Source organism: Mastomys coucha, unplaced genomic scaffold, assembly GCF_008632895.1.
Source record: "Mastomys coucha isolate ucsf_1 unplaced genomic scaffold, UCSF_Mcou_1 pScaffold18, whole genome shotgun sequence".
NCBI classification, from domain to species: domain Eukaryota; kingdom Metazoa; phylum Chordata; class Mammalia; order Rodentia; family Muridae; genus Mastomys; species Mastomys coucha.
In genome coordinates this window covers 93490290-93512873 of record NW_022196900.1, presented here as the reverse complement: position 1 = coordinate 93512873, position 22584 = coordinate 93490290, and the positions used below count along the sequence as shown (strand labels likewise).

General features: G+C 45.4%; 1 protein-coding gene across 1 annotated transcript in view; it reads left to right on the top strand.

Annotated features, from left to right (window-relative positions):
- Positions 1–9248: 9248 nt before the first annotated feature.
- Positions 9249–22584, top strand: part of Zbtb40 (zinc finger and BTB domain containing 40) — a 68869-nt gene continuing 55533 nt past the window's right edge. The window contains exon 1 of the mRNA XM_031379118.1: positions 9249–9426. The gene's annotated coding sequence lies outside the window, so the exon portion shown is untranslated. The remainder of the gene's footprint in view (positions 9427–22584) is intronic.

Here is a 22584-nt window from a genome sequence, read left to right as displayed (position 1 = left end):
TCCATGGAGGGACAAGGTAACACCACAGGTACAAGGGACCCAGAAGCAGTAGCTATGACCACTGATAAAACTCACCATACTAAACAAAAGGGTCCTGATGGGGAGGAAGTGACCCTGGAGGAAGCCATCAAGGACTGTCACACCTTGTCTTAGGGTTTCCATTGCTGTGAAGACACACCATGACTCTTATAAAGACAAATATTTAATTGGGGCTGGCTTACAGTTTCAGAGGTTCAGTCCATTATCATCCAGGCAGGAACATGGCAGCGTCCAGGCAGGCATGGTGCAGGAGGAGCTGAGAGTTCTGCATCTTGATCTGACTGCAGCCCAGAGAAAAATTGACTCTTCCATGCTAGGTGGAGCTGCAAAGCTCACAGTGACACACTTCCTCCCAACAAGGCCACACCTCCCAACAGTACCAGTCCCTGTGGGCCACCACACACCTGTAGAGAAGTCAAGGCTGTACCACAGGCTGACAGATGAGGGGCTAACGTAGCTGGTTCAAGTTGGAGCCCTTCCTTTTCCTGTTGCTGTGGTAAAAATACTCTGAGAAAGCAGCTTACAGGAGAAAGGGAGTATTTCACAGTTCACAGTACAGCCCATCAAGGCAGGGAAATCAAGGCGGCAGGAGCCTGAAGCAGCTGGTCACACAGTGCCCACAATCTGGAAGCAGAAAATGAATGCCGTGCCAGGGTTCATTGTATGTAGTCCAGGACAGCAGCTGGGGGATGGCGATGCCCACATCTAAGGCAAGTCTTTTTACTCCAGTTAACATAATCTAGATGAACTTTCACAAGTGTACACACAGCTTTGACACCAAGGTAATGCTGGATCATGTCAATTTGACAATCAGTATTAACCATCGCGGAGGCCAAGACTCATTTGACATTCTGAAAACTGGAGCCTTTAAGAATTATAGACTATGCAGAGGCAGATAGATCTCTGTGAGTTTCAGGCCAGCTTGGTCTATACAGGGAGTTCCAGGACAGCCAGAGCTATGTAGAGTCACACAGTCTCAAACAAACAAACAAACAAAAAAGAAGAAATATAAAATATAATCTAACCAAAGAATGAAAGATCTCTACAACAAAAATTCAAGTTATTGAAAAAGAAAAATCGCTGAAGACACTAGATGATGGGAAAAGATTCCATATTCCTGAACTGGCAGAATTAATATGGTAAAATGTCTATAACCAAAATTAATACACAGAATTAAAAGCAATGCTTATCAAAGTTCCTGTGTCATATCCCATAGGTTTAGAAAAATTAATGTATGAATTCAGATGGAACTACAAAATACTACAAATAGATAAGCAGTCATAAAGAGACAGAACTGTGCTGGGTGCAATCATACCACAGAGCTATAGCGATAAAGCCAGCCCAGCACACAAAGAGAAGACCAGTGTCGCGGGACAGAGGGCCCAGGAATGAACCAGCAAAGCTGACCCACCAAATTCATGACAGAGGGGCTGGAAATGTGCCTTGGGGAAAAGATGACCTGTCCAACAAATGGTGCTGGCAAAACTGAACTTTGCCTATAGGAGGATGAACTTAGATTATTTTACTTTGCACAAAAAAATTAGTTCAAAAAACTTAGATTCTTTTACTTTGCACAAAGTATCAGTTCAAAATAGGCTAAAGACCTTAACTTAAAACTTGAAACACTAAAATGTTTAGTACAAAGCACAAGAAACTTCAAAATGCTGGGGTAAGCAAGAACTTATCATTTACTTACTTATGTGTGTTTTCGAGTCAGGGTATCTCTGTAGCCCTGGCTGTCCTAGAACTCACTCTTGTAGACCAGGCTGGCCTTGAGATTCACCCGCCTCTGCTCCTGTGCTAGGATTCAAGGTGAGAGCCACCACACCAAGCACAGCAAGAACTTTTAAAATAGAACACCGACAGCACAGGAAGTAACTCCGATAGCAACAGAGACCTGAGCATAAAATGTTTCTGCACAGAAAAGGGAAAAATCAGAGTTAACAGACAGACACCCAGAGAGTAGGAGAAAGTCTTAACTAGTTCCTCTTCAGACAGTGACTAAAGTATAGAATTGAGAGAGAATGCAGACATTAAAACTACTAATTGGCACATGGGCAAGTAAACTGAACAGTTTTCAAAAGAAAGAAAGAAACACAAATGGCCAATAGCTATTTTTAAAGATTTTTTAAAAAAACATTTACCTTTATGTATATGAATACACTGTAGCTGTCTTCAGACACCCACCAGAAGAGGGCATTACAGATCCCATTACAGTGGTTGTGAGCCACCATGGGTTTGCTGGGATTTGAACTCATGACCTCTGGAAGAGCAGTCAGTGCTCTTAACCACTGAGCCATCTCTCCAGCCCAGCCCACCAATAGCTATTTTTAAACTTGTTCAATATCCTCAGTCTCCAGGCAAATGCACACTAAAACTACTGTGAGATACGACACTGTCCTAGTCTGCATGGCTGTTTTTTATACATCTGACGACAAATGGTGAAGAAGATGGGAAAGAATTGGAACCAACCTAGCTTTCCATCAACAGAAGAATGGATAATGGGAATTTGTACATATGTAAAAAAGGGACACTCCTCCATTCTACAGAGAAATGAAAGTAAAAACATGGCAGGAAAACGGGTAGTTTTGAATGTGTGATAGTAAGCAAGATCATGCAACCTCAGAAATAAACCTCATGTTCCCTTTCATATGTGGAATAAAGCCAATGATATATGTCTACATGTAAGCAAATGTGCAGATGACTACAGTGTAACAGGAGAAAGGAAAATAAGGATAACTGTAAGAGGATGAGGAAGGGCAGGGTGCAGGTAGCAGGCACGGCTACGACAAAGGAGATAAACATAAATGTTTTCCTAGTTCTAAACCCATCAGAGGTGTTTTTATTTTGGTTTTAGTGGAGGATAAGAGCATAAGATATGTTCGGTTCCAAATGCACAAGATTTAAGGTGAAGCTCCACTTCTATGCTGCACGCCCATTCTAACCATATAGAAGTTCATTGTGCTGTATAAACTTTGGGTCTGGCTAGTTTGGGTATGTGATGTTTTTATGCAAGGCTTTTATGATAAAGTTTATAAACATAATTTTGCAAAGGATTATAGGAAATCTCTCCTCTGCCTGTATTGTAGGTACAGAACAAGCCCTGATGAGTGCACATCTGTTTCCAGAGTGGTTTTCTGAATATTTTAAACCCACTGTTGAAGGGAAAAAAAGGATTGCTTTCAAAATGTTGCTATTAGCAATGTACATAGTTCTGCAGAAGCTCTGCTGGAGACATGCGATGAGATTAATGTTGTTTGTGTGAATGCTGATACTGTCAAGTGAGGGCCGGGGATGTAACTCAGCGGTAGAGCATGTGTCTGTATGCGGGAACCCCTGCTTCAGTTCCTAGCATCCTAAGTCAATCAACACATGGAAGCTCTCTGTCTTAGTCAGGGTTACTATTGTTTATTTTGCTCACAGTTCATCTTGAAAAGCAGTGAGGGCAGGAACCTGGACTCAGGAGCTCGTGCAGAGGTCATGGAGGGGTGCTGCTTACTGGCTTGCTCATCATGGCTTGCTCAGCCTGCTTTCTTATAGTACCCAGGACCACCAGCCTAGGGGTAACACCCTCCACAATGCACTGTGCCCTCACCTATCAATCATTAATTAAGAAAATGCCCCACAGGCTTGCCTGTAGCCTGATCTTTTGGAGGTATTTTCTTAATTGAGGTTTCATTCTCTCAGCTGACTTTAGCCTGTGTCAAGCTGACATAAATCAAGCCAGGATAGTCACTGTGGTCTTGTTCTGAGAAACTGCCAGTCACTCCAAGAATCAGCAATGACCACCCTGATCATCCAGCAGCCATCCACACCGAGGCAAAACCCTACACAGGTAAAAAGATTATGCTTTGGGTTGGAAGGTGGAGCCCGCTCAGAGCATGTGCATACTTGCTGGCTCCATCCCCCCAAACCCCTCTGCAGACAGATAGATCACTGAAGGCTCATATGATAAAAGAGAATTTAAACAGTCTCTCTCTGGTGTGTGTGTGTGTGTCCATGAATGTGTGTACATGCCTGTAGTGTTGGGCATCAAACCAGAGTGAAAATCCACAGGAGCTGAAGACTGGTTAAAGCCTAGAAAGAGAAACATTGAGGAGAATGCTGATGGGGCATCATCTCTGAGCAGAAAGGGAGAGACAGGCTTTAGGGGAAAACCAGCCCTTGGGTCCTGGGTGAGGTGAACATGAGGGGTCTGTGCACTGTGTCAGCAGGCACACTGATTTCAACATTCTGAATGTGAGAGTGCCTTTGGCCTTGGGCCCAACCAAAACCCTGAACTCATCTATAATATATCAGCAGGCACAGGGCTCGAGAAGTGCCCCAGGCTGGGCAGTGCAGCTGGAGCAAGACGCTCGCCCTTTTTTGTCTTTTGTCATCTAGGATAGATGAGCAGGCAGCTGACCTTTCTGAGATATTTGGCAAATTCCAACAGCAGCACCGTCTGGGACTGAGGTGGCCACTGGACAAGATCTGAAGACTGGGACTCCACTGGGGACTGATGGGAAGGGCAGAGAAACTAACACTTGGAAAGGCAGGAAGGGGGACCCAAAGCCCTGATACCTGCTCTCACTAACACAAAGCACATGTGCAGCCTGTGAGTAGCTGACTTTGATTCCACAAATAACACCGCTGCCTTGGGGAGCAGCGGAGATAGCTGACCCGGCAGCAGCTGCATGGAAATTGCTATTTAAAGACTTGGTTTTTGCAGCACAGGACTCTGGGCTTAGGATTTGATTGGAAGGCAACAACACTAGGGAGGGAACCAGATTTGGGGGGGTGGGGAACATCAGCAGGTGGGTGGCTGCTGTGAACCCTGAATATGCTCAATGAGCTCATCAGGATAAATTGAGTGTGTTGGTTCATGGCAAGGGCTTGGGATAATGTGCAGCGCGCAGCGATGAGTGGGTACAAAGCTGTCATCATTGTCATGACTATCTCCACAGCCGCAAACGAATGTAAATACGTCCAGAGATGAAGAGATGTTCAGCTCTAATGACGGGGCATAGCTGAGTGGTGAGCTTTACAGTCTCTGCTCTCCTGCCCTCCTCTGTGTTTTCCTGTAACTTTTCCATTCCTTATAGTGAACACATTTATTATATAAAAAAACAAAAGTTAATATGCAAGGTCGAGGAATGGACAGAGTCTGGAGTCAGACCTCCTGGGTTCAGTGCGAATTCTTTGAAGAGCTATGTGTTTGTAGGCAAATTATTGACGTTCTTTGAGTCCACTTCCTCTTTTTTTAAAAAAAAATTTTTTTAAGTGTGCATGGGCGTGTGTGTGTGTGTGTGTGTGTGTGTGTGTGTGTGTGTCGGGGCTATGTGCCCATGAGCACAGGTGTCCATAGATGCCAGAAGAGGGCATCACATCCTCTGGAGCTAAAGTTACAGGTGGTTGTGAACTGCCTGGTTTGAGTACTGGGAACCAAAACTCAAGTCCTCTTGAAAAGCCATAAAGGTTTTATTTTATTTTTTATGTCCATTGGTGTTTTTCCTGCATCTGTGAGGCTATCAGATTCCCTGAAACTGGAGTTGCAGACAACTGTGAGCTATGTGGGTGCTGGGATTTGAATCCGGGTCCCTAAGAAGAGTGGCCAGTGTTCTTAACCACTGCTGAATCATTTCCCAAATGTTTTTAACTGCTGAACTGTCTTTCCAGCCTCGCAATCCCAGGTCCCTGAGTGGTTACAAGAATTAAATGAGATAATCTAGATACTCACATGGCATGGCACATGGTAGTGAGATATGAAGAGGTAAATGACAAGTGCTCTAGTGAGCAATGAAATGCTGGCTTAGTTCCCGTGTCCACGTGCTGGGGATGGGCTTGGCATGGTGGAAACCGCAGCTCTTTATTTTATTTATCTTTTGGTGCTGGGGACTCAAACTTAGGACCACTTAGATAATAGTTGAATGTTCTAGTGGTGACCCACACTCCTAGGGCTCCACAGTGGATGGATGAACTGGAACCATGCCAGGTATCTTACAGTGGCCCGAGAACGACCTCTTTAAGGTGGAAAGAGTTGAAAGTCCCCAAGTATCTTTCCCATCAAGCTTCTACCAACCCGGAAGCACATGCTATGTTTACAAAAGCTGTAGCTTTTCTGAGAAAGGGAAGCTACTGTATCTACTGTATAGAAGGTCCAGACACTCTTTTCTTACCAGCAGGAAGCCAGGGACGGTCTTTTCTGTGACCCTGTCCTACCATGAACCTTCCAATGCTCTTCTTCCTGAATTGTAGGCAAGTCACTTCCAGAAGACCGTCCCCTGCTCAGTGCTCATCTCCGCCCTGGCCGGAGACACTTCTTTCTGCCATAGTCCATGCTGAGGTGCAAAGCTAGTCAAAGTGCTGGCAATAAGTGTCTATTGAGATGAACGCCCAGCTCTCCATCAGGTACCTGCATCTACCTTGCTGCTAGGGCTCAGGGAACATCTCCAAAGAGAGGTAGAAAGAATGCAAGGGCAGGAGGCTGGAGGGGAAGGAGTGCTGTGTGAGCTGCCTTTGGGACATGGCATAGTCACCGTACCTATGGTTGCCTGCACAAGATCAAGCCAACAAGACTTGATTCAGTCAGGATTCCATCAGGCAGTACCAATTGGACTCAGTGGGTTCCAAAAACTTTTTTAAAACGAAGACATGAAAATAGGAGGGGACTCATTAAGGGGAGCAGGAGTGGGGAACTGGGGTGCATGTTTATATGTATGAAATTGTCAAAGAACAAATAAGTAAAAGATATTTTAAAAAATGTCTCATGCAGGGCTAGAGAGATGGCTCAGCAGTTAAGAGCACTGACGGCTCTTCCAGAGGTCCTGAGTTCAAATCCCAGCAACCACATGGTGGCTCACAACCATCTGTAATGGGATCCAATGCTCTCTTCTGGTGTGTCTGAAGACAGCTACAATGTACTTATATATAAATAGATAAATATTTTTTAAAAATGTCTCATGCAAGTTGAACATGCTTGAGATTAGAATTATTTTGGATTTCAGATTTTGGAATATTTGCCATGGTGGATTGGCTCACATGTAAATGTGAAAGTCATGGGTGCCTTAGACTGAAGGCTACTTAAAATCAGCTTGTCTCATTTGTGTGTGTGTGTGTGTGTGTGTGTGTGTGTGTGTTTACATGTATGTCTGTGCATTATGTGGGTACCTGATGCCTGAGGTGGGGGGGGGCAGAAGAGGACATCTCTCTAGGGTCAGAGGATAATCTGTGGGAATCAGTTACCTTTTTTCAGCATATGAGGTCCCAGGGATGAAACTCAGTCATCAGGCTTAGTGGCAAGTGAATTTACCTGCTGAGATATTTTGCTTGATACCATATATTCCTTTTAAAATAAGAAAAAAAGGAAAGCTTTCAAATATCCTATGCTTAGGATTGCTGGAAGGGCCCTTGACTATCATTTGCAAGATCTGGGTTTGATCCTCAGTACTGAAAAAGAATCTATTCTCTGTAACCACTGTCACGAAAATTCTGTATGCATAGTGTCCTCTTTTCTTGTGATTCCCTCCTTTTGATCCTTATGTAATACAGAACCTGGTTAAACAGAGGTGCTTAAAACTTATTCCTACTGCTTGAGATGCAAGTCAACTACATTTCTATACTGAACAGTGGCTGGTAGCCATATTGTTCTTTAAAAACACAATAATTTAGCACCTACTTGTGGAGCACCTATGTGTGAGCATGAAGTATTTCCTAAACCTCACAGCTCTACATTGGGGGGGGGTCCTGCTAGATGTGGGGGACCAGTACTCACAACAGCTGTAGGTCAAGGTCTAGAGGCTATGGAAATGATGAATCTGATGCCGAAGGTGATGGTGATCTGTGTGGATAACAGTGACCAGGTGACCGTGCACCAGGCAGGGCCCTATCAGATACTGGTTTGACTGTGGCAAGAAGGTAGCTGAGTGGTGACAAACCACCAACAGGGGACAAGGTGTGGCACCTTGTCAGTTTGACGCAGCCTAGAATCTCCTGGGAAGAGTCTCACTAGGGGGGTTGTCTACGTTGGGTCGGTCCCTGTGTGTGAATTTGGGGGGAGGTGTCTTGAGTTAACCAATGTCAGAACACCCAGTCCCCCGACAAGGGGTTTTGAACTGTGCCTGCAATCTAACTGGGGACAAGCAAGAACATGTATGCATTCATTTTTCTCTGCTCTTGACTATGGATGTGATCTGATGAGCAGTTTGAAGTCTTTGTCTTGCCTTGACTTCCCCAAAGTGATGGATTAACCTGTAATTGTAAGCTGAAAAAAAAATCTTTCTCCCCTTGGTCCTCCTCCTTCTTCTTGGTCTGATTATGTAGCTCTGGGTATTATGGAAATACACACACACACATATATGGCTAGCCTCAAAATTCAGAGATCTGCCTGCCTCAGCCTCCACAAAGCACCAGGATTAATGGGTGGGTCACCAAGCCTGACACATTATGCTGCTTTTCGTCAGGATATTTTATCACAACAAAAAAGAACTAGAACAGCCGGCTAGAGTGTTCTAATGATCCAGACTGCTCTAATTTGTTATCTTTGGCAGCGGCTGCAAACTGCACAGTATTAGGTGACAGCAATTCGAGTGATGGCTCTGCTCGATAGGTTGGGTTTCTGTTTTAAAGGTATTGCATTGTGTTAAGCTGACAGCGACAGTGCTAAGGACGACTGAATATTGTGATTGCCCGTGGAACAGCTGTAATCTCATCGGGAGCTCGACCTTGCAATGAGAAGCCTGGATCTGGGCATCGGTAGCAGGGACAAATAGGTCTCCGTGTGATGCAGGGACAGCTCTCATGACAAGTGCCAATGGGGCTCATGTTAACGGGATCCGATTCACATCCATTTGACTGCCAGGACACCCGGCCGGGGTTCAAAACCAGCGTGTGGTGCTACAGGTTAAAACGAGAACGAATAATGGCAAAAGAAATGCTGCATACACCCACACCAAGCACAGTCCAGAAACTAGTCTCCTTCCCGCCCTGCACAAGACTGCTCTGAAAGAAGGAAATAAATCTTTGTTGTCTCTTCGCGGCTAACCTCAGAGGTGGCTTGGGTAACGGGTGGCTCACACTAGGGAAACTTCACCCAAGGCACTGTTGCGAAGGTCAAAGGTCAAGAGCAGACCCGGTTCCAACTTATCCTGGGAGCCTACCATTGGTCGAGAGCGCGCACGTGACGCAGGCACCGCCTTCTCGCGAGAACGGTTCCCCCTCCAGCACGTGACTATGGCGTGCGCACATCCGGGCTACAGCCCTCGGCGTCCCCGGCCCCAAAATGGCTGCCTTTTGGCGTCTCCAGCGCTGTTGAATGGAGAAAGCTTTATTGTTCCCTTCGGGCAAGAGTGTTCGTGTCCTCTATGGCGCTGTCAATAAAGAACGGCAGTTTGAATCGGTACTGAACAGGTAACCATAGAAACGGCGCTGGGACTCCGCGTGGAGACCCCTGTGGCGGCGGAGGCTCCGGAGACTCCCCGAGTGAGGGGCGCCCCGGGACCCTTGGGGGCCGCAGGGGATGCGCGTGACGAGCTCCGCTGGGCTCGCGTCGCTCACAGCCGCCGCCGCCCGCGGTCCTCGGGACGTGGCCCCGGGAACGGCCCTCACTCCCGGCGTCGTCTCGGCCGTAGCGTCCCGCGGGAGGACGCGCGCGGGACCCCGCCTGGCAACTGCGGCCCTCCCGGGCTGCGCCGCCGCCGTCCGCGCCCCAGAACTCCCTCCCCTCTCTGCGCTCAGCTTCTGTTTACTGCGAGGCAGGACTGAGTGATCCGCTTTAAAACAGTTGTGGGGAAATAGAAGTCCTAGGAAATAAAACTTCAGCTCCCAGAAGTGAAGTTGCACGGAGACTCAGCGTGTTCGTTTTTTTTTTTTTTTTTATGTGTTGTTGGGCCGCTTGCCTGCCGCGGGGGCGGGCGAGTGCGCGTAGTTGCCTGGCTGCTTTTCGGCTTTGATGGAGAGGCCCATAAAATCGGAGTCATTTTTCTCCGGCGCTTTACCGAAGTTAGCCAACCCTGGCCCGAGGCATCAGTAGATCGAGCTAGTAGTGTTCAATTGACACGATGCCCTGGCTTCCACGATACGGCCAAGCTAGTAGTTTCTCATTCTTTGCAATGTTATCATTCGCCCAGTGTGTGCAGTTGGCCATCTATTTTATGTTTATACGTAGCTTTGCAGTGTGTTTTCCCTGCGCAAGACGTGAAGTGTGATTATGCTGTTTTAGGGTGTGCTAGGTTATAGGGCTGGCAGTCTGCGGCTGTCACTAGGAAAGACCCCCTGTATGGTAACTTAGGTCAGATTGCCTCAGATTGTAAAATTTTCTCCTTCTGGGAGTATTCTTCCTTGGTTTTGAATCCAAATCTTGGTATGGGTTATAGCTGTTGAAGCAATCTAGGATTAGGGTTAGAAAGTACAAATTTTCAGTACGCACGCGCGCGCGCGCGCGCGCGCGCGCGCGCACACACACACACACACACACACACACACACACACACATATCTCCAAAGTTGGTCTTGAGCTCCTGCTCCTCCCGTCTATCTCCCAAGTGGTGAGGTTACAGGCACTTGCCTCTTGCCAAGCTCCATCACCCATTTAACAGTTATTTTGGTTTTTGTTTTTTTTTTTTACACCTACGCTTGCATAAATAAGTTTACTCAGTAGTTCAGATGCTTCTACCATGTGCAGGTATGATTATTACCTGGGAATGTATTATTGTACAAGATAACCATGACTTTTGCCTCTTTGTGGAATATAAATTCTTCAAAGGGCTTGGGTAATTTACAGGTACACAGAAATAATTCTCAAAAAAAAAAAAAAAAAAAAAAAAAAAGCCTGCTTTGCAGCCCAGGCTCACCTTTAACTTGAGATCTTCTGGCCTCAGCCTCCAAATGCTGGAATTACAGGTGTACATTCCCCCTGCCTGTCTGGCAAGAATGGATAATTTCCGACACCTATCTCACAGCATCAGAGCAATAAAATGAGTAGTTAACGCTTACTGAGCAGTCTCTGCGTCAGGTACTAGCACTAAGGCTTAATATGGACTGTCCCTTAGTCTGTGACACAGTGCTAGGATTAACATTTGTAGTCTGTGACACAGTGCTAGGATTAACATTTTTGGGTTGCGCGGGGGTTGGGGGGGAGGAGATGGCCAGTATTGCATGGTTTGTGCATAGGGATTGTGAAGCTGAAGTAAACAGATCTTGCCATGCTGTGTCCCATCTGTTGTCTTTCCTGCAAGCTTGTGAGGGCCACAAGAGTAATGCCACACCTGACTTTTTGTGGCCTCAGCTCCTAGCCAACGCCACGGCGCCACACTTCATGTGTCCACAAGGATAGCAAATATACACATTTGAGGATCCATTGAACAAATACTTAGGAATTTGTTTCACACCAAGAGCTCAGAGCTGAGTGACTTGGTGCATCCCAGAGTCCTTGTTTGCTCTTATAGTCTGGACAGTGCGGCTTCCTCAAAAAAAGAAAAACAAAAGCCTTTGTTGAAGAAGAAACTATATCCTGATAGGTTTTGAGTTTTCCTTCTGGGGTGGGATCTTCTTGGTCTTGAACCTATCCTCCTGCCTCAGTGTGGAGTGCTGGGGTACAGTGTGTTTGCTGTTACATGCAATTACATCTGTTTGGAAATACCCAAATTTGGCTCCAGATGTATTAAATAACAGATATTACTAGCAAAATGAGGGGTGACTGGATAGCGGTTTTCTATCTTTTGGGGAGGGGGAGACAGATTTCTCCTAGTGTTTAAATAGAGAACAACTTTCCCAAGTGGAATTTAATTGTTCTTCTAAATTATTTAAAAATTACATTAATTGCATGTGTATGTGTGTGTGTGAGAGAGAAACAGAGATACAGACAGAGCCAGAGCCAGGAGACGGGGGAGAGAGGAGCGTGTAGATGGTCGGGTGTGGGTGCCTGATCGTTCGATTGAGAAGGAAGGACAATTTAGAGGACTTGATTCTCTCCTTCCACCGTGTTCCACCATGCGAGTCTGAACTCAGATGACAGCGGGTACCCTTAATCCATGGAACCATCTCATCAACCCAGAATTGAGTTTTTAAAACCAAGCTAGACAATTGTCTACACAGAAAGTTTTTAATCATTTTAGTGCTTTAAGCTTGGAGCTGTTTGTGTTCCTCCATTGGAGACACCTGAATTTTGGAGGGTGATGGGAATGGAACCCAGGCCTGGACCACACCAAGCAAGTGCTCTGTGCCCGAGCTATACTTTCAGCGCCAGTATCTGCATTTTCTTAGGGATTTCTGGGGAAATGCTGCGTGCTGCCTACAGGGTATGTTAGCAGTTGACTGTGGATTGCCTTTCATAGTCTTCTTAATAAAGTTGCATCCTTCTAGCCAGGCGTGATGGCACACACCTTTAGTCTGTACACTCAAAAGCAAGAACAGGTTGGATTTCTGTGGGTCTGAGGCCAGCCCAGGAGAAAAAAGCAAGCATCATGAGGCTCTGTCTCAAAAAACAAAAACCATTGCGTCCTGTACCATGGCATGGAATGCTTGAAAAGCATCAGGCCTTTTGAATAGGTTTGATCAGAGCGTCAGCATGAGAAACCACAGGCTGTGCTAAGCTGAGAGATTGCTGGAGCTGTCATATGAAAGAATGGATGTCAGGTTTTGCTTTAAACTGTATGCAGTAACCGTATTGGGCATGTCATCAGAAGATGTCACCCAGGCCAGAGAATGGATCTAGGAGCTGGCCGCAGAGTGGCATGTTAATGCAGTGTTGAACTGCAAACCCAGAATTAAATTGCTATTTTAGGTCTGGGTGGGACCTTCCCATCTGAGCTTTGCCGTTTCTACTTTGTGATTTGGGTCTGTTGGGTTCCAGTAAAGAGGAGGTGGTGACGCCAGCTTTGAAGCATGATATGAAACTGCAGGAGGAGCCAGGGCACACCAATTTGTTTTTCAATCTATTTTATTTCAGTTCAAAGCATTAGTGCAGACAGCAGTCCAGGAAAACAAGCCGCACTTTGGCAACACTCAGCTGCGTTTGGAGATTGAGGAAGGCTGGGAGGGACCAAAGTACGGCTTGTTTTCCTGGGCTGCTGTCTGTCTGAGATGATGCTCTGAACTGAAGTAAAATAGATTGAAAAACAAATTGGTATGCCCTGTCGCCTCATACTGAGGACTCACATAACCCTCCCACCGCCACCTGTGCTGACCCTGGGGGACACACCAGCCCTCAGCCTTCCTCAACTCTCAACCCCATGAATGATTTGGTTTTCCCAGGACATTGAATTGGGGTATGTGCTTTTCTGGTTCCAGTGCTTACCTTCCAGAGCCGTCATCTGGGTGACGTGGAGAAGCAAGCTTACTAACCACATTGGGAGGACTTAAATATTAAGGACGTTTACGTTCAGAGATGAAGCTATCAGTTTTTTTTTTTGTTTTTAAGCTGTACAGAGGCTACTGTATTTCATTCGCAGGAAGCACACTGTGCGGCCCTGGCAACCCTCCAGGGAACAGGGGACAAGGAAAGAGCTGTCTTCCTCCTGTTTCCTTGATGTTATTTAACTCAGATCCCAGAATCTCGACACCACGTAACTCCTTTCCTTACACAGAGTAAATATAGTATAACTGATCCACAAAAATCCAAGGTCTTTAATCTCCAGAGAAATATTGACTCTCAGTGGATCCATGAGTCCTTTGAAGATGCCTGAGAAGATGCACCAATGCCATTCGTTCTCCCTGGAGGAGAGACCATCACTTTAATCAGATCTCACGGGGTCCTTGACCTCTCACAAGGAGCAGAGCTGATAATGAATGTCATGTGTAGCAGCCAAAGTGAAGTCACACAGCCAGTCACTTTGTACAGGTCTGTGACCTTGACCTCTAGAGTTCAGAAAGTGTCTCTTAGGTTGTGTTTCTTGTGTGAAGTGGTCAGACATAATTGGCAAGCTTAAGGACATACGCGTGCTTCAAAACTGCCTTGTGCATGTTAGAACCTTCCGGGAGACTAGTGAGAAGTGGGTAGTGTCTCTTATCAACCTCGTTAGCAGATCCTGCCTGTCTGCCTTTCTTTTTTTGAGATGTGTTCATGGGATGCAGGCTGGCCTTGAGTTCCCTATGTCAACAAGGGTGATCTTGAATTCCTGATTCTCTTGCCTTTTCATCCCAATACTGGGATTACCAGTGTGGGCCACTGTACCCACACTGTTTCTTTTCTTTTCTTTTAAGATTTGATATATTTCTTTTTAGTGCAAAGGATTAAACTCAGAACCTTGCACATGCTGAGCATATAGCCTGGCATACAGCTTCATCACTGCTGATCTTTTATATGGTGTGGGTTTTAATGTGTTTAACATGGCTGATGACTGTGTATTCATGTTACTAGTTGGTTACACACTTACCTCTTTATGTTGGCAGGAGGTGGTGGTAGAAGCACCTGTGGGTTAAGCCTCTAGTCTGTTGGTCTCTGCTTCTTCCTTTTCTCCTCTGGTTAAAGCTACCGTCACTCAGTGCCTTGCAACACTGAAACAGCCTTCTAACATGCAACTGGACACATGCTCACTGATGCTCCTTTGGGGTACTCATGCTAATCCACTGTCCCCTCAAAGACTCTTCTGTCGTCTCCACCATTTCCTGTTGAGTATTTAGCTCTTCGTTCTGTATTAGGAAGAACTCAGTGTCCATCTGTTAAATGGGCAAGTAAACTAGAAGGGGAAGTGAGAGAGTGACAAGACATTGGGAGCTGTACCTGAAAAGGTCCCTGTTGTTCAGAGCAGTTCTCTACCTTAACCCATCCAGCAGTAACATGTCAGGAATAAAATGACTGTTGTTGAACAGTGTTATGCACTACACTAGGAGTTTTACATAATTATACCCTGTGTGCCCCCCACAGCCTTACATACTGATGGCCCTACCCCACACCTTTGGTAGAGTCGCCTGAATAAGGAGTTTTCACCTATTTTATTTCGATTTTCACATTTTCTGATTCTCACCAGAAGCTTAAGCCAGTGAATCCCAGCCTCACTCAAGCTGAGTAGGGATGGTCAGGGTTACTCCAGTAAGAGTGTGTGGCCTGCTAGCCAGTCCTCATTCAAACAAGAGCCGAGCAGTGGCCCCATGCCCATTGCTCAAATTACTACAGTTTTCAGAACTTTGGCACTGGTTATTTGAACATTTTATTCTTTAAGAATTTCATACGTGAATCCCATGTTTCCATCATTTCCACCCCACAATCTCCCCCCACTGTCCCCCTCCCACCTCCTCTCATTTCTATGACTTCTTTAATTATTAGTGATGCATATAGAGAGAAATACAACCTGCTGGAGCCATTTGCTATTCTTCCTATGTGTTTAGTTTTACAATTTAAGGTCCCAATTATTAGTCTTTTTTTTTTTTTTAATTCTTTCTGTTGTGGTAGTGCTAGGGCCTTTGAGGCATGCTAAGAAGTGCTTTCCACTGAGCTAGAATCAACCAGCTTTGCTCCCAGCTCCCATTTCTAAAAATTATGAAGAAAAATTTCCAGTATATTAATTTGAGGATAAGGTTACGATAAATTCCCTCTTAGTCTTGGGGAAGCACATGTTGAAGGCTCCAACTAGAACTGCCGAGGTAAATGAGGCTTAGATTGTTTTTTAAATTTTCAGCTCCACTTGTCATGGGAAACGCAGAAAAAGGGAGACAGGAGCGCTGTCCTTAGCCTGGCTGTGTTAGTCTGGCTGTGTTCTTAGCTTTGGCACAGAGCTTCCCATCCAGAATGCTTCTCACTCCTGTCTGTAGACAGCCAACCTTGCTCACACTTCACTGCCTCTATGTGTTCGGCCTGCTCCAGCCCCTCCCTTTGGCTTTATCAGAGCCACCAGTTGTGATTGGTTTTCAGAGGGCTGCCCTGGTTCTGAGTGCCCAGCTCCTAGCCCGATGTCATGAAGGCAGAGACATTAAAGCAGAGACAGTGAAATGTGCTCTATTAGCTGTACGTTTGCATGGCACTGTAACTTTGGAGTGTTTCTCTGAGGGCCTGGCAGTCATTAAGTATGATCACCCTGGACACAAGCTGCTCATTCAGCTGCCCTCTGCTGACAGTTGCCCTCAGTTCCAGTCAGGTTAAAACCAGAGGGAGACTTCTGAAGGTCAAAGTCCAGACGGTGGAGTAATTGGCCCCTAGAGTTCTGGTTTCTTTCCCGGGCTGCAGAGTGGTAAGGATGAAATTTTCCCTGTTTCCCTTTGAACATTTTTGAGCAAATAACGATGGAATCCCACAGGCTCTTTGCCAGAGTTAAAGGCAGTGGAGAAGCTACACTTTTGCTTTTTTTTTTTTTTTTTTTTGTTAGTTCCTTAAGATAACCCTCTTGTTATACTCCCCAGTGATGGACTGGGGGAAAGCTAGAGATGAAAGCAATTCCCAATTCTTCAAAGACAAAGGAAGAAGTTAACAGCACCGGAGAGGAGAATGGCATCGGTGCTCTGTAGAGCACACACAGAGGGTACTGAAGGCCAAGTGATCTGAGCGTTTCGGTAGGACATGGTGCAGAAAGACAGGTGTCTGGAGTCGTTCTGTGCTTCCAGCCTTCTCTACAAAGGCAGGAGGAGAGGCAGAGTTAGGCAGAGAGCAGACCATGTGCTAAACCAAGTGTCTTGTCTGTGTAGTGCCAGGCATCATGAAGGGCATTGCCCTGAGTTCAGTAGCGCTCTGCAGGGTGGACAGGCACACCCCATTCTCAGACACTGCTGGGAAACCAAGCATGGGGTCATATGAAACTCCCAAGAGATAGCAAGCCATAAAAGAGAAGAGTTGGGGCTCATGGTCTGGGCTGTGTTTGGTTGACGCTGATGGTTTGGGACCTGTGGTGAGCTAGGTTCGTGCAGAGGAGCAGAATCCACTCTCCCCTCTAGGATATGCCCCAGACTTCCCTACACCTCACCTTTTAAACGTTCACCACCTCCTGGTAGCCCTATTCTGAGGTTTGCACTTTTAGTACATGGGCTTGTAAGAGCATTTAAGGTCCACACTGTGCCAGGGCTTCGCACCGCAGAAACTAAGTAGGCTTTCCCATTCTGTCCATTTCATTGCTCCTGGGGATGGAATCCAGGCCTCTGTATGCTGGGCAAGTGCTGTGCATGGGAGCATTGCACCTATTTTCTGATGTCAGTTAAACAGCACCTTGTTTACTCTGTGTGGTCCCTCTGAGCAGTTGATCAGATGTAAGGGACTAGGTTCATCTAATTTGATGTTCTCAGGCTTGGGCCTTAGAACTTTCTGGTAACATTGTCATCTCAGTGTGGGTTCATTTACTGACCACCACTTGATTACTTGGGCCGATCTCTTCATCTTGCCAAGCCTCTACTCCCTCAGTGGTATAGGTTAATATTAGTAATGGACTCACTGGCCTTACAGGATTGTGCCATACCACTTGTATAAGATACTTACCATCATGCTTAGCGTACAAGAAATGCTTAGTCAGTGTTACCTACTATAGATGGGTCCCTGTGGCAACCTCCCAAGTGTCTTCAACTTTCCAGAGTGTTTTCTTTATTGCTTGCCACTTAGAATATATTGATGGCTCTGTTTGCCTATGGGTTTCTCATCTATGGATTCAGCCAACTTGGATTGAAAAATATTTGGGAAAAAATGCACCTGTTCTGAACGTGTTCAGAGTTTTCCTTTCCTGGACAGTTGCTGGAACAGCACTTACATGAGAGATGAGAGTTGGATGTGCATGGGTAATTCAGAGTTCTGCACAGTGTTCTGTGAGCTTTGGGCATCCAAAGACTTTGATAACTGTGGGGGATTACAATCAACACACACAGGTACCAAAGGACAGCTATTTATTATTATGAATTTAATAAGGACAAAGGCCTGAGGTGAATACTTTCAGGCCTGGGTTTAATCCCCAGCTCCAATTGACTTATCAGTGAGGAATGGTAGGTATCCACGGAGTGTCCTAGGCCAGTTGATGTGGAATGCAGCTGTACTTGTAACACAGGAAACAGGAAGAGTCTCCTTCTAGACTTCCATCAACAAGAAACTTCAAGATAAAACACTCAGCTATGACTTGTAAAAACTGGGCTGGGGTCATCTGAGAAGTTACTTGTTCCTGTTATATGCAGGGTCTGTATGAGACTCAGATCATAGCCTGGGGCTCTTAGGAGAGGCCTCACACTATCCTATTCCCGCCCTTTCCTACCCAGCTTCCATCCCAAATCAGCTATGTGAGATGACAGTGGGAATGTATCATGTCTTTGCTCACAAAAGCCGTTATGTAATATCTGATATACATCGAAGACAAAAATATAACTTAAAAATAATGATGCGCAGTAGTACAAGCAAACATTTCAGTAGGAGAATGTTTATATTCCTCTCCTTGAAGCATCATCCTGTGTTGGGCAGTAACAGCTCACTCTGAGTGTCTGTGGTACTACGGGAGCTGTTGATAGGTATGGGCTTGTTTATGTAGAGTAGGTTATTCTCACAGTACCTCATGAGCCAAGCAAGCCCTGATGTCGGCTCCATTTTACCCATGAGGAAACTGTTCCCAAGCATAATCAACTAGCCTCTAGTTTTAGCTCGTTAGGGGCCATGCTGACGTTCACTCCTGGGCCGCTATAGAGGGCACACTCCAGACCTTTATTGTTGAACACACAGCCTCAGGCATCACAGCGCTTGGTGGGATGCTGGGTCCCTGCCAGGGCGCTTTCATTTGTACATTAGATGGGGATTTGATGTTTGGAGTTTGGCCCTGTGTTAAATGTGTGTAGTCCAGATGTATTCCCTGCTGAAGAAAGATGTATTCAGATAATCAAGTTAGGAGAACTTGCAAGTCATCCAGGTTTTCAGGTCAGAGCAAAAGGCCTATCAGTGGCAAAGCCAAGGGTCTTTTGTACACCTAAGAGGCTGGATTTGAAAGCATTAAAGCAGTGATTGCTTGTTGAGACTCTTGACTGCAAGATGGGAAAGTTGGCATTAAGTATAATGCAGTCCCAATCCCCAGTCGCTCATTAGGCGGCTATGCTGCTCAGGGGATTTTGCAGTGGAGTCTGTGAAGAGTAATCTTGGATGAACTGGATCAGAGCAGCGTGCCCAGAAAGGCACCTAAGTCCCGCAGAGCCTCCTTCTGTTGTAATAGCCGTGCAGAACTGCTTGTTTCTATGAATTAGTCAGCCACTAAGAGGGGTTGAGCAGTTTGCTGTGCTATTTTGATGTTTTTGCTTCATTGTATCTTGTAGAACGCCTCAGGAAGACTTTCATTAGAAATTGAGAGAATCTGGGAAAAGCAATCAGTTGCCTAGGGCGGTGGAGAGAGGCAGGATGGGAGTCAGATGCCTGCTCCCAACCTGGAGTTGTGAGCACCAGCCTTCCCAGTGATCCGTAAATTTCTTTTAAATTTTTTAAATAGTTTTATAGATTTATTTTAAATTAATGTGTATATGTGTGGGTTAGTGTATATTTGTGCAGGTGCCTATGGAGGCCTGATTCAGCATCAGATCCCCCGAACTAGACTTACAAGATGTTGTGAGCCAGCATCTCCTGGAAGAACAGATGTGCTCCTAAGCACTGAGACGTCCTCCAGCCCCCTTTGGCTGTGCTCCTGACGGGCAGCGCCTTTTCTGGGTTCCCCAGCCTTTCAGTAGCCCTGTTTGGGAGGTGAGGAACCTGAGCCCCACACAGGTTCCATAATTTGTAACATAGTTACAGTTGAGATTCCAACCACCCCTGTGTAGTTTTGTTTACTACTGAACCACACCTGGGAGAGAGAACTCTGCCAGAAAAAATGCAGTTGGCCATCTGTGGGTAATGTAAGAAATTTATGACTTCTCTTTCCCTGAATAATGTGGCCTTCAACTCCACCCTACACATAAGGAAATGTCCTTCTGGCAGGGACTTGACTACTGTGGTTTCACATAGCAGGAGCGTAAATGTTTAGTGGGTGAGCTGGGTCAGACCCTGGCTTTGAAGCAGTCTGTACAGGCTTACCTGAGTTTCTGAAGTTTCATTTTTTTTTTTTTAATAGAAACTCATGTATCCTAGAGTTACCTCAAACTCTGTGTCCAAGGACAACTTTAAACTTCCTATCCTCCTATTTCTACTTCTTGAGTTTTGGGTTTATGATTATTGATATGAACCATTATACCTGTTTATATGATGCTGGGGCTAAAACTTAGGGCTTCAGGTCCACTAGGCATGCACACTACCCACTGAGCTGCACTGTAACCCCCTGAGTTTCTGTTTTTTTAAATGCCCTGACTGTACAGCACACATTTGAGCAGGAGGTAAGGCTCAGTGGCGGAGTGCTTGCTTGCCCAGCATGTGAGGCCCAGGTTTATTCTCTAGCACCAACAAATGAATAAATAGATAAGTAAGACCAGTGCATTTTAAATCATATGAAGAAGACAATTCCATATTAAGACAGTACTTAGGAATAACCACCATTAGCATTAACACATATTTTACATTCTCTCTGCAAATACACAAGCACATGCATGTGCTTTTAAAGTGCACTTAGGTTCCATCAAGCGCTGGCTGTTCTCTTTTACAAACTGGGCATGATGGTGCCTGCTTGCAATTAGAAAATGCTAGCACTTTCTAATCTGAGACAGGAAGCTCAGGAGTTGGAGGCTGTACACGAAACCTTGTGTGTGTGTGTATACACACATGCTAGAGCGTGTACCGGGTATGGACACACATGCTAGAGCGTGTACCGGGTATGGACACACATGCTAGAGCGTGTACTGGGTATGGTGGCACATAGCTTTTAACCCCAGTACTTAGGAGGCAGGGGCAGACAAGTCTATGCAAATTTTAGGCCAGCCTGGTCTACATAGCAAGGTCCAGTGTGGGTAGGGCTACACAGTGAGACACTCTCTTAAAACATTGAAAGACAAAGAAGGAGTAGGAGAGGAAGAAAAGGAGGAGAAGGAGGAAGAGGAGGAAGAGGAGGAGGAGGAGGAGGAGGAGGAGGAGGAGAAGACAACATTTCCCCCATGCTATTAGAAATCTTAAAGTGTCTTTTTTTTTCCAGAAAATGTATTTAGATGTAATTTATTAGATCTAATTTATTTAGATGTAATTCAGTTTAAATTGCATGGTTAATGTCTGTAACCATTACTTACTAATTTTAGGATCTTTTTTTAGATCACTTCAAAGCAGTCCTACTTAGTCACCACTGATCCTGCCTCAGTCTGCCTCCTGTGGACATTCTCCTTCAGGAGGCAGCACGTGTTATGAACTTACTTCTTTCTGTGGCTGAAGAGTGTTCCACTTGTAGAAGTGAGTTGCACCCATTCCTCAGCTGATGCCCACTAGGTTGTTACATGGCCGGCTGTGGTCAGTGTTCCAGTTCCTACCATTGCAGACGTTTCTGTGTGGGTGTGTTTTCAGTAGCCTGGCAATGGAGCTGCTGGGCCATTTGGTGTTTAACATTTTCTTTTCCTTGAGACGTCTCACTATGCGCCTGAGCCTTTTGAGTGGCAGATTATAGGTGTGCACCACTACATCTGGTGAGTGTGTTTAGCTTCTCCAAATTGTTTCCCAGGGCAGCTGCAGCAGCTGCATGCCCACCTGGACTTCTGTAGGTTCGCAGCCCTGTCCCATGCTTAGCAGCACCCGGGTTTTCTCTCCTTGTCTGCTTCCTTACAGCCTGTAAGGATCTTTGCATGTGTTCCCTGGTTGCATTGCCTGGCCTGAGCAGGCCTTTGCTCACATTCAGTTGGCTTATGGGTCCTTTCATTGTTGTGAATGCCCACGCTGCGTTAATGCTCTTATCAGCTAGCTGATTTCTAAGTGATGTGATTCTGTTCTTTGAGCTATCTTTTTACTTTCACAATGGCGTCCTTTGATACAGAAGAGTTTTGGTTTTGAGATCTTGTGTAGCTTAGGCTGTCTTGACTTCTGATCTTCCTGCCTCTGCCAAGTGTGCAGATCACAGGTATGTGCCACCATGCCAGGCTCTGAAAGCTTTAAGATTGAATGAAATCCAGCTTCTGTATTGTCTCTGGCTGCTTGTCCTTTGGGCATCATATAGAACTTTGTCCAGCACTGAGTGCCGAGCCCTGCCCTTATGTATGCTAGTCAAGTAAGCATATTCCCGATGAACCAAACCCCCAGCCAACAACCTGTTTGAATGGCTGCATAATATTTCCTAAATATGACTCTATACTATATTTATTTAAAGATCTCTATGTATTTTAAGTTTTCAGAGTTTTTTCAAACCTATTCAAATGCTATTGCTTTGAATACAGTGCAGATGAACATTTCAGGTCCTTTCTCTGCACTGATCGGATTCTAGAATGGATCTACAGAACGTATTCATTCTTCCTCTCAGGTACCACTTATTTTCTGTGCTTAGATATCTGATATGTAAATTCATTTCAGTATACAGTCAAGCAGCAGCACAAGTAAATACATTGTTCCCTATCCTCAAATATTCCTATCTTATCAAAGGGTATTCTAATAGTTCTAGATGAGCAGGTAGGCTCCACATGACTTGCAGTTTTCCAAGGAAGTTTAACAGTGAGTATGTTGTAAAACCACTACTCCCCAATTAAGTATTTCCATTGAGAAAACTTTCTGATTTAAATGCCTCCAAATTATATTCATGTTTTT